The following is a 9307-nucleotide window of genomic DNA, read 5'->3' as shown; positions in this document are numbered from 1 at the left end:
AAAATAACAGAATTTCCTTTTTATAAAAAAAGTTAAAAAATAAATAATTAAAATTAATTCTTAAATAACCAAGGACATATACAAAGAGCTTCCAGAAGAGGATGGCCACTATGTCATTTTTAGAAGACAGAACAAACACAAAAGGACAGAAAGAGAAAAATACCACCAATGATCATCAGGTTGGCTATCATGGTATGACCATAAAATAGAGCTGTATGTGATTATATGTCACAAAAAAAATTTTATGACATGACTTAAGCATAATGACACCTGCCTGTTTTCTAGCATTAGAGAGGCTGAGAGCTAGATCATGAGTTTGAGGTCAGTTCTGGCTACAGAGTGAGACTCTATCTCAAAAAATAATAATAGGTGCTGGAGAGTCCCAGGGGATCCAACACCCTCTCTGCCCTCCATGGGCACTGCATGCACAGGTGAACCTACATACATGCAGGCAAAACACTCATACACTAAAAATAAATGTAAAAATTAATTTAGGTAAGGTGTGGGGGCACATACCTTTAATCCTAGCACTCAGGAAGCAGAGGCAGGTGGATCTCTGTGAGTTCCAGGCCAATCAAATAAACCTGTCTCAAATAAACAAACAAGCAACAACAATAATAATAACTTTGTGACCTGGAGAGATGTAGCCATAAACATGATTTATGGATAGAGTAGCACCTGTAGAAGGATTCTGGCTGTATACAGTGTGTCTTCATAGAGAGGTATAGGAAAGAAGTGGGAGGATGCATTTGAAGGTTTGTGGGAAAATCAGCAGGTGTCCTCACCCTACCCCTTGCCCCATGGGGAAAGACTTTCCCAGCTCCTAGTCTTACCATGTCAACTGAAAGTGGGAAACAGTGTTTGTTACTGATTCCCATCTATGACTACTCTCATGCTCTCTGGGAGCTTCTGTCACCCACTGTGGGAGGAAATGCCTGGGACAGTGTGGTTCCAGGAGCAGGGGAGCCACATTGTAGAGTAGCATTAGGGCTTGGGGTTTGGTCCACCAAGATCAGCTGAATACTGGCCAAGCCACAAGTGCAAAAACCAGACATAAACCACCTGAGGATGCCTCGCTGGCCTAGGTGGTAGTTACTAACCATTTAGTACCGAATTGAGAACATTTGTTATTTCTGAGCAAGAAAATTCTTTTTTCCCTCACTTTTGTTTTCTAAATTTTCAATAGAGAACATGCTTTTGCAATAAGAAAAATATTTAAGTATATATACATATATGTATATACACCTACATATATTTTAAAAAATATTTTATCATTTTTATATGTGTGAGTGTATTGCTTGCATGTGGGTAGGTGCACCTGTGTTGTGCAATGTCCATGGAGGTCAGAAGAGGGCAATGGAGCCCCTTGAACTGGAGTTACCGATGGTTGTTTGCAGCCATGTGGGTGCTGGGAATCGAACCCAGGTGCTTTAGGCTGGGGAGATGGTGTAGTATACAAAGCACTTGCTTCACAAGTAACAAGGACCTACATTTGGATCCTCAGAACCCATGTAAGGCCAGATGGTGGTAGCTCACATCTGTAATTCTAGTGCCCCTATGGGTGGTGGAAACAAGAATTCCTGGAAGCTCTCCAGCCAGTTGGCCTGATATATGCAGTGGTAAAAAACAGATCCTGTCCTAAACTAGGTACAAGGCGAGGACCAACAAACACTCAAGGTAGTCCTCTGACTCCACTCAGCATTTGGGCTGCTGGCACTGAGCTGGGTAGCACCAAAGCTGTGATCTCCACCCCTATTCCTGCCTCTCACATGTCCCTCCACTCTGGCCATGAACCCATTTCTTAAATTTTTATTATTTTTATTTTATGTGTATGTGTGTATTGCCTGCATGTAGGTAAGTACACCCCTGTTGTGCAATGCCCGCAGAGGACAGAAGAGACTGTCAGATCCCTTGGAACTGGAGTTACAGACAGTTGTTAGCTGCCATGTTGGTGCTGGGATTCAAACCCAGGTCTTCTGCAAGAACAGTTGGTGCTCTTAACCACTGCGTTAAGAACTTGTCATCAATGGGAAGGCTGTCTCCATCTTCCAGGAGCCAAATCCTGCCAACATCAATTGGGGTGATGCTGGTGCTGAATATGTTGTGGAGTCTCCTGGTGTCTTCACTACCATGGAGAAGGCCAGGGCCCACTTGAATGGTGGAGCCAAAGGGTCATCATCTCTGCCCCTTCTGTTGATGCCCCCATGTTTGTGATGGGCCTGAACCATGAAAAATTTGACAACTCCCTCAAGATTGTCAGCAATGTCTCCTGTACCACCAACTGCTTAGCCCCCCTGGCCAAGATCATCCACGACAATTTTGGCATCGTTGAGGGACTCATGACCACAGTTCATGCCATCACAGCTACCCAGAAGGCCATGAATGACCCCTCCAGGATGCTGTGATGTGGCAGTTGTGGGGCTGCCCTGAACATCATCCCTGAAACCAGTGGCGCTACCGAGGCCATGGGCAAGGTCATCCCAGAGCTGAACAGGAGACTCACTGGCATGGCCTTCTGTGTTCCTGCCCCCAGTGTATCAACTGTGGATCTGATCTGCCACCTGAAGAAAGCTGCTAAATACAAAGACATCAAGAAGGTGGTGAAGCAGGTATTGGAGGGTTCCCAAAGGGCATCCCGGGTTTTACTGAGGACAAGGTCATCCCCTGCAATTTTAACAGTGATACCCACTCTTCTACCTTTGATGCTGGGACTGGCATTGCCCTCAAAGACCACTTTGTCAAGCTCATTTCTTGGTATGACAATGAATTTGGCTACAGCAAGAGGGTAGTAGACCTCATGGTCCACATGACCTATAAGGAATAAGAAGCCCTAAAACACTCACCCCAGCAAGAACACCCCAGCAAGAGGACAAGAGAGACACTTGACTGGGAGTCACTGCCCCAACACAGATCCCAACACACTGGCTATCTTCCTTCATAGTTTCCATCCCAGACCCCCAGAAAAAGGGAGGGACTTAAGGAGTCCTATTATCTTCAATACCATCAATAAAGTTCACTGCACCCTCCCCCTCATGAATGCCCTAAAACCCAGTGAGTCACATGCTTTGAAAAGGCATGGCCTACCAGTCATGGTGGTACATGCCTACAGTCCCAGGAATTGAGAGACTGAGAAGGAAGGATGTTGAATTCGAGTCCAGCTTGGGCTACATAGCAAGATCCCGCTGTTAAAACAACCCAGGGCTGTTTTGTGACATCTGAACTACATCTTTTTTTTAATTATTAGAAGAAGCATTTCATTACAGCTTATTATCTTCAATACCTACCATCAATAAAGTTCACTGCACCCTCCCCCTCATGAATGCCCTAAAACCCAGTGAGTCACATGTTTTGAAATGGCACAGTCTGCTAGTCACGGTGGTACATGCCTACAGTCCCAGGGATTGAGAGGCTGAGAAGGAAGGATGTTGAATTTGAGTCCAGCTTGTTGAATTTGAGTCCGGATAGCAAGATCCTGCTGTTAAAACAACCCAGGGTTGTTTTGTGACATCTGAATTACATCTTAATCTAAGAAAGACTTGTTTAATTGAGAATCTGGTGACTGAGGGTTGGTCATTTCCTGGCCATACTGGCCCCTTGGCAAACTCTAGTGCACTAGTTGGTATTTCTGCCCAGTTTCCAGATGTGATCCTCTTCCTATCTGAGGTTTCACAGTGTGTCGAGGCTGTGGCTAGGGCAGTTCTCTGTCTTAGGGCCATGATATGGGACAGTCACATGGAAAAGTCACCTGAGCAGTAGTGTGCCAAGGTCATGGGAGAGGCTTCCCATACCTACACATTATTTTTGTGTGTGCATGTATGGTGTGTGTGTGTGTGTGTGTGTGTGTGTGTGTGTGTGAGTGAGAGAGAGAGAGGCTAAATTACTCAGTCTGCCAATTCGTAGCAGAAAGGACGATGAAGGGATGTGTGTGTGTGTGTGTGTGTGTGTGTGTGTGTGTGTGTGCAGGCATGTGTTGGACATAGCACACTTGTGGAGACCAGAGGACGACTTTGGGGAAGTCAGAGGACAACTCTCGGTGTCAGCCCTGCCTTCTGCCTTCGCCTTCTTTGAGGCACAGTCTTCTTGTTTTGTTGTTGTGCTGTCTGCTCCAGGCTAGCTGGTCCTGGAGCTTTGGGCATTCCTGTCTCTACCCGCCATCCAGATGTAGGGTTACTTGGATTACAGATACATACTTCTGCACTCAGTGTTTATGTAAGTTCTGGGGATTCAAACTCAGGTCCTCACACTGTCCCACCAAATGAGCCATTTATTTCCCCAGCCCAACAAGGGCACATTCTTTGAACTCTAAAATTTCAGCATGTGTCTTGGAGTAAATGAATTCAGTATTCAACTGAATAACAGGCCTGGGGCTAAGGCTCCATGGTAGAGGGCACATCTAGCATGCACGAAGCCCAGTGTCCATTCCAGTACAGCCAAACAAACAAAGAACCAGAAGGTCTGAAGCACATGCTACAGCCTGAGGCAGAGCTCTCGGCAGCCTTGCTTTTGCCTCATCCCTGACTGTCATGACCCTCTCCAGGGCAGAGGGAGACCAGTGAGGACCAGCCCTGGGGACTACAACCTTGAGGAAAGCACACCTCAGTGGTATACTAAGGCTGGATTCAGGATGAGGGCTCTCCCCTGCAGTTCCCACCTCACAGGTGCAGTAGGAACAGGGAGAGATGGCCTGGCATCTCCACTTGACCTCCTGTGTGTCACTCTCCCTGCTGTGCTCCCTACTTCTCTCCCTCCCCATTCCTACCCCTCCTCACAGCAGACTGCAGATCCTTTTTGTTTCCTGCTGCCTTACAGATGCAGAGGAGGCTGGGGAGGATGCATAGATGCCTCCCCAAGGGACAGGGTGGGCCCGGAGCAGGAAGAGATCCCCTTTTCTGAACATAGTTTAAATTTTATTTATTGTGTATATATACGTGTATGCATGTTGTGGGTATATGGGTGTACCCATGTCCAGGTAAGCAAGTGAAGCAGCCATAAGTCAACCTTGAGTGTCCTTTTTTCAGTAGCTGTCCACCTTGTGTTTTCAGACAGGTCTCTCACTGGGGACATGGGGCTCATTCCTGTGCTGGGATGACAAGTGCATACCAATGTGCCCTGCTTCCTTACATGGATTCTGGAGATAGAAATCAGCTCCTCACGATTGCACGGCAAGTGCTTTACTGACCCTGTACTCACACTTTAATGGGGGTGAGTTTAATAAGGGTGTCTCCTGGGTGAAGTCTAAAGTGACTGCCCTCTGGCTGTGGTCACCTCCTCCTATTGGGTCCCTGCCCTGATGCCTGATCCTTAGACCTCTAGGAGAGGAGGGTTGCAGGCCTTGTGTTCTAAGAACTGTCATATTCTTACATCATGACTCCAGGCTGGCCCCCTGCACCTGTGGGAGCTTCAAGACACCCAAGAACACCCAGATCTGTTAGCACTCAGGTGGTGGTTTGAATGAAAATGTCCCCCAAGGGCTCCAAGTATTTGGACATTTTGTCCCCAGATGATGGCACTGTTTGGGGAGGTTTTAGAAGGTGTGGCTATCCTGAAGGAAGCACGTCACTGGGGGTGGGCTTAGAGAGTTCTTAAGCCTTGCCAGATCTCCAGTCACTCTCTTGCTTCCTGTGTCTGCATGATGATGTGAGAGCTTAGCTTCTGCTGCTCCAGCTCATGCCCCCTCCAGCCACCATGCCTCCCTGCCATGACTGACTGTAATTCCCCTGGAACTAAGCTCAAATAAACTCTTCCTTCTATAAATTGCTTGGGTCAGTGTCTCCATCACAGCAACAGAAAAGTGACTAATACAACTCATCATTTGCATTGGCCAAGAGATGGGATGACCTGTGACCTCTGCCAACAGTGCTGGCCCTGAGGGACCTGGAGGTAGATGTGGGTGGGCCTAGGTCCCCTGCTGCCTGGGTTGAACTTCTTGAAAGTGCCTAGTGGCCAATGGTGTGAGGTTGTGGCCAACAGGAACTAAGCACCAGGCCTGAAACCATCCCTCCCTTGTCTGTCACTGTGGCCCAGGGGCCAGGGAAATAGCGAGAAGCCAATGCAGCCTGTGTCCTCAGCTGTCTGGATACAGAAGGGGAAGACTCAGGGATTTGGGGCCCTGGCTTCACAGAGGTACAGTGTTCCTGGCTTGAGCTGCTAGCCCCAAACTCTGCAAATATCCCTTTATCCTTTGTGTATGAGCAGAGCCCAGGCCTCACTTACAGAGGGGAAACTGAGGTTGCATGGCATTTCTTCCTTAAGCAGGTGCAGCTTGGTCTGGCCCTAAAGTAGGCCTAGAATCCAGGCCATCATATTCAGAGGGAGGGCACAGGTCTGAGGGCCACTACCTGGCTCTGACTTGAGCTCATAGGCTACCTGAAGAGACAGCCAGACCTCGCTGAGATCCATGAATCTGGAGCCAGTATGGTTCACCTCCAGGTGGCTCAGAGTGAGATGCTCTGTCTGAACTGGCTCATCCTTGGGGGTTCATGATGTTTCCATGGTTGGGGGTGGGGCAGGGCTGCATACAGACTGGGGTCACAGGGGATCGCCCCAGGGACTTCTGTGTGAGGGATTAGTTTTTGATCCAATGACCAGGGAGGACATTAGAAGGAGGAAGATGAATGGGTTCAAGGTCTCCAGCAGCACCCTCAGTGTCCAGCCTTCCTGCACATCTATAGTAATTATACAGCAGGTGTGGGAAAGAGGCCCAGCTAGTGTGGCTGGCTGGGGGCCAGGAGGAGCCACTCAGCCCTCAAAGCTTCTCTTCCCCCGCCTGGCAAGCAGGAGTGACACAGAGGACACCACAGACCTCTTCCCTCAGGAGAAGGGGGTGTCACTCTTACTTTACCGATATGGAACTGACTGAATACTGAGCCCTGTCCAATGGGAAGCTGTGGTGTCCATCTGTATTCTGTGTGAGTGGATCGGTTTGTACATCCCAGCTATGGCTTTCCCCTGCTATGGCTAGAACTTTTACTGGAGCTCAGAGCAGGGCAGGGACACATCAGCCTGTGTGGGCAATTGGCAGAAAAGGGATGTAGGAAAGGCTCCTGACCCCTGTAACAAGAGAACATGGAAATTGCCACTCTGCTCCTAATCCCAAATTCAGTTAACACATTCTGTGGGTGGCACTGTGGAGGATGGATGGCCTCGTTGGCACTAGTGTCAGCTGGTACACTCTCTCCCAAGGGCATTTTGGGGGAAATCTATAGAATTTGCAGATGCATAAAGTTTTCAATTCAATAACTTCACTTCTGAGAATCCTACACACATGGTTGGCACAAGCAAGTCACAGGCTCACTGCAGACTGGTGGCCACAGGATAGGCTGGTGCCTTAAACCACTATGTTTTGGGACAGCAGAATATTACTCAGCCATCAAAACAAACAGGATCTAGAAGGAGAGGACATTAGAACTCAACACCAGGCCGAGCAGACTGTGTTGCCTGTACTCTCATGTAAACAAAAGGAGGTGATTTAAGAACCAGAGGTGGGGGCTGGAGAGATGGCTCAGCAGTTAAGAGAGCATGCTCTTCTTTCAGAGGAACCAAGTTCAGTTTCCAGCACCCATGTCAGCTCATAATCACCTGTAACTTGAGCTCTAGGGGATAAACACACACACACAATTAAAAAATAGAATTTTTTTTTGTCTTTTTGAGACAGGGTCTCCCTGTAGCCCCAGCTGGCTTGGAACTCGCTGTGGAGACCAGGCTGGCCTTGAAATCACGGAGATCTACCTTGCCTCTTCCTGCCAAGTGCTGGGACTAAAGGCGTGTGCCACCACACCAGCTCCAAAAACAGAGGTGATATTGTCCATCAATGAGCATGGAGTGGTGAACTGGGTAAAGGGTGCCAGAGAATCTCTCTTACACTTCTTTATGCTTGTCTTTGAGTCATATAAAATATCAGGTCTATTGGGAATTTAACAGTAGTGACAATAACAATTGGAGGATTTCTCTCAGCTTCTCTTGGGCCCTGGGAAAATTTTATAACAGATGCTTGATGCCATTTATTACCACACAGCGCAAGGTGCAGCTGTGGCTGTCTGTGTGCAAATACTAGGATAACACAAAGGAAAACAAAGAATTCACACAAAGAGGACTAGCCACAGCTGATATTCAGTGTATTGTCCTATAGTTCTTCTCTGAGATCACTCTGGTTCTTTTTTAAGATTTGTTGTCTGTGTCTGTGTCTGTGTCTGTGTGTGTGTCTGTGTCTCTCCATGTGAACATGTCTATGTATATATGTGCGTGTGCAGGTGCCCAGGGAGACCAGAAGGGGGTGTTGGATCCCTTGGAGCTGGAGTTAGTCTTGTCAGAGGCAGGGTCTTGTTACATGTAGCCCAGGTTGCCCTCCAATTTGAGGCAATTCTCCTACTTCAGCCTCCTGAACCCTGGGATTACACCGTGCCTATATTTTGCTATATCTTGAAGTGTTTTCCATATATGCTCTGCTAGCAATTTAAATTTTTCACATCTTATAATCTTTGATCCATTCTGAGTTGATTTTTGTTCAGGGTGAGAGATAGTGATCTGGTTTCATTCTTCCACATGTGGCTATCCAGTTTTCCTTGTGCCATTTGCTGAAGAGATTGTCTTTTCTCCCAATGTATGTTTTTGGCAACTTTATGGAGGATTAGATGGTTGTGGCTGTGTAGGTTTATTTCTGAGTCCTCTGTTCTATTCCATTGGTCGATGTGTCCGCTTTTGTGTCAGTACTATGTATACTACTATGCTCTGTGGTATAATTTGAAATCAAGTATAGTGATAGGATTGCTTTGGCTATTCTTAGTGTCTCTTTGTGTGTGTGTGTGTGTGTGTGTGTGTTGTGTGTGTGTGTGTGTGTGTGTGTTTCCGTATGAATTTAAGGACTGTTTATTTCTAATTCTGTGAAGAATGTGATTAGATTCTGTGAAGAATGTGATTAGAACCTTGTTGAGGATCTCATTGAATCTGCAGATGTCTTTTGGTAAATAGTCATTTTCCCAATATCAATTCTGCCAGTCCATGAGTATGGGAGGTCTATCTACTGTCTTCTCCAGATTCTTCAGTGTTTTAGTTGTCACTGTCGAGGTCTTTCACCTCCTTGGTTAGCTTTATTCCTCAGTATTTTATTTCTTTGGGGCTGTTGTGAATGGGACTGTTTTCCTGATTTCTTTCTCAGTATGTTCAATATACTTTACTATTTATTTTTACAGTGCTGGTGATCAAACCCAGTTCCCTGTGCTGACTAAGTAAGCATTCTACCACTGAGTTCCACCCCCAGCCTGACAATTTTATTCTAAACTATATCATCTGCCTTCCCAGAACTGTCACC

At 46.9% G+C, this 9307-nt stretch overlaps 1 pseudogene; it reads left to right on the top strand.

The window, feature by feature from the left end:
* Positions 1-2824, top strand: part of LOC103729156 — a 28069-nt pseudogene extending 25245 nt beyond the window's left edge.
* The last annotated feature ends 6483 nt before the right edge of the window (positions 2825-9307 follow it).

The sequence above is a fragment of the Nannospalax galili genome, unplaced genomic scaffold (assembly GCF_000622305.1).
Source record: "Nannospalax galili isolate Female #2095 unplaced genomic scaffold, S.galili_v1.0 scaffold1051, whole genome shotgun sequence".
NCBI lineage: Eukaryota > Metazoa > Chordata > Mammalia > Rodentia > Spalacidae > Nannospalax > Nannospalax galili.
The sequence above is the reverse complement of the archived record's forward strand: the minus strand, read 5'-3'. Positions and strand labels throughout refer to the sequence as shown.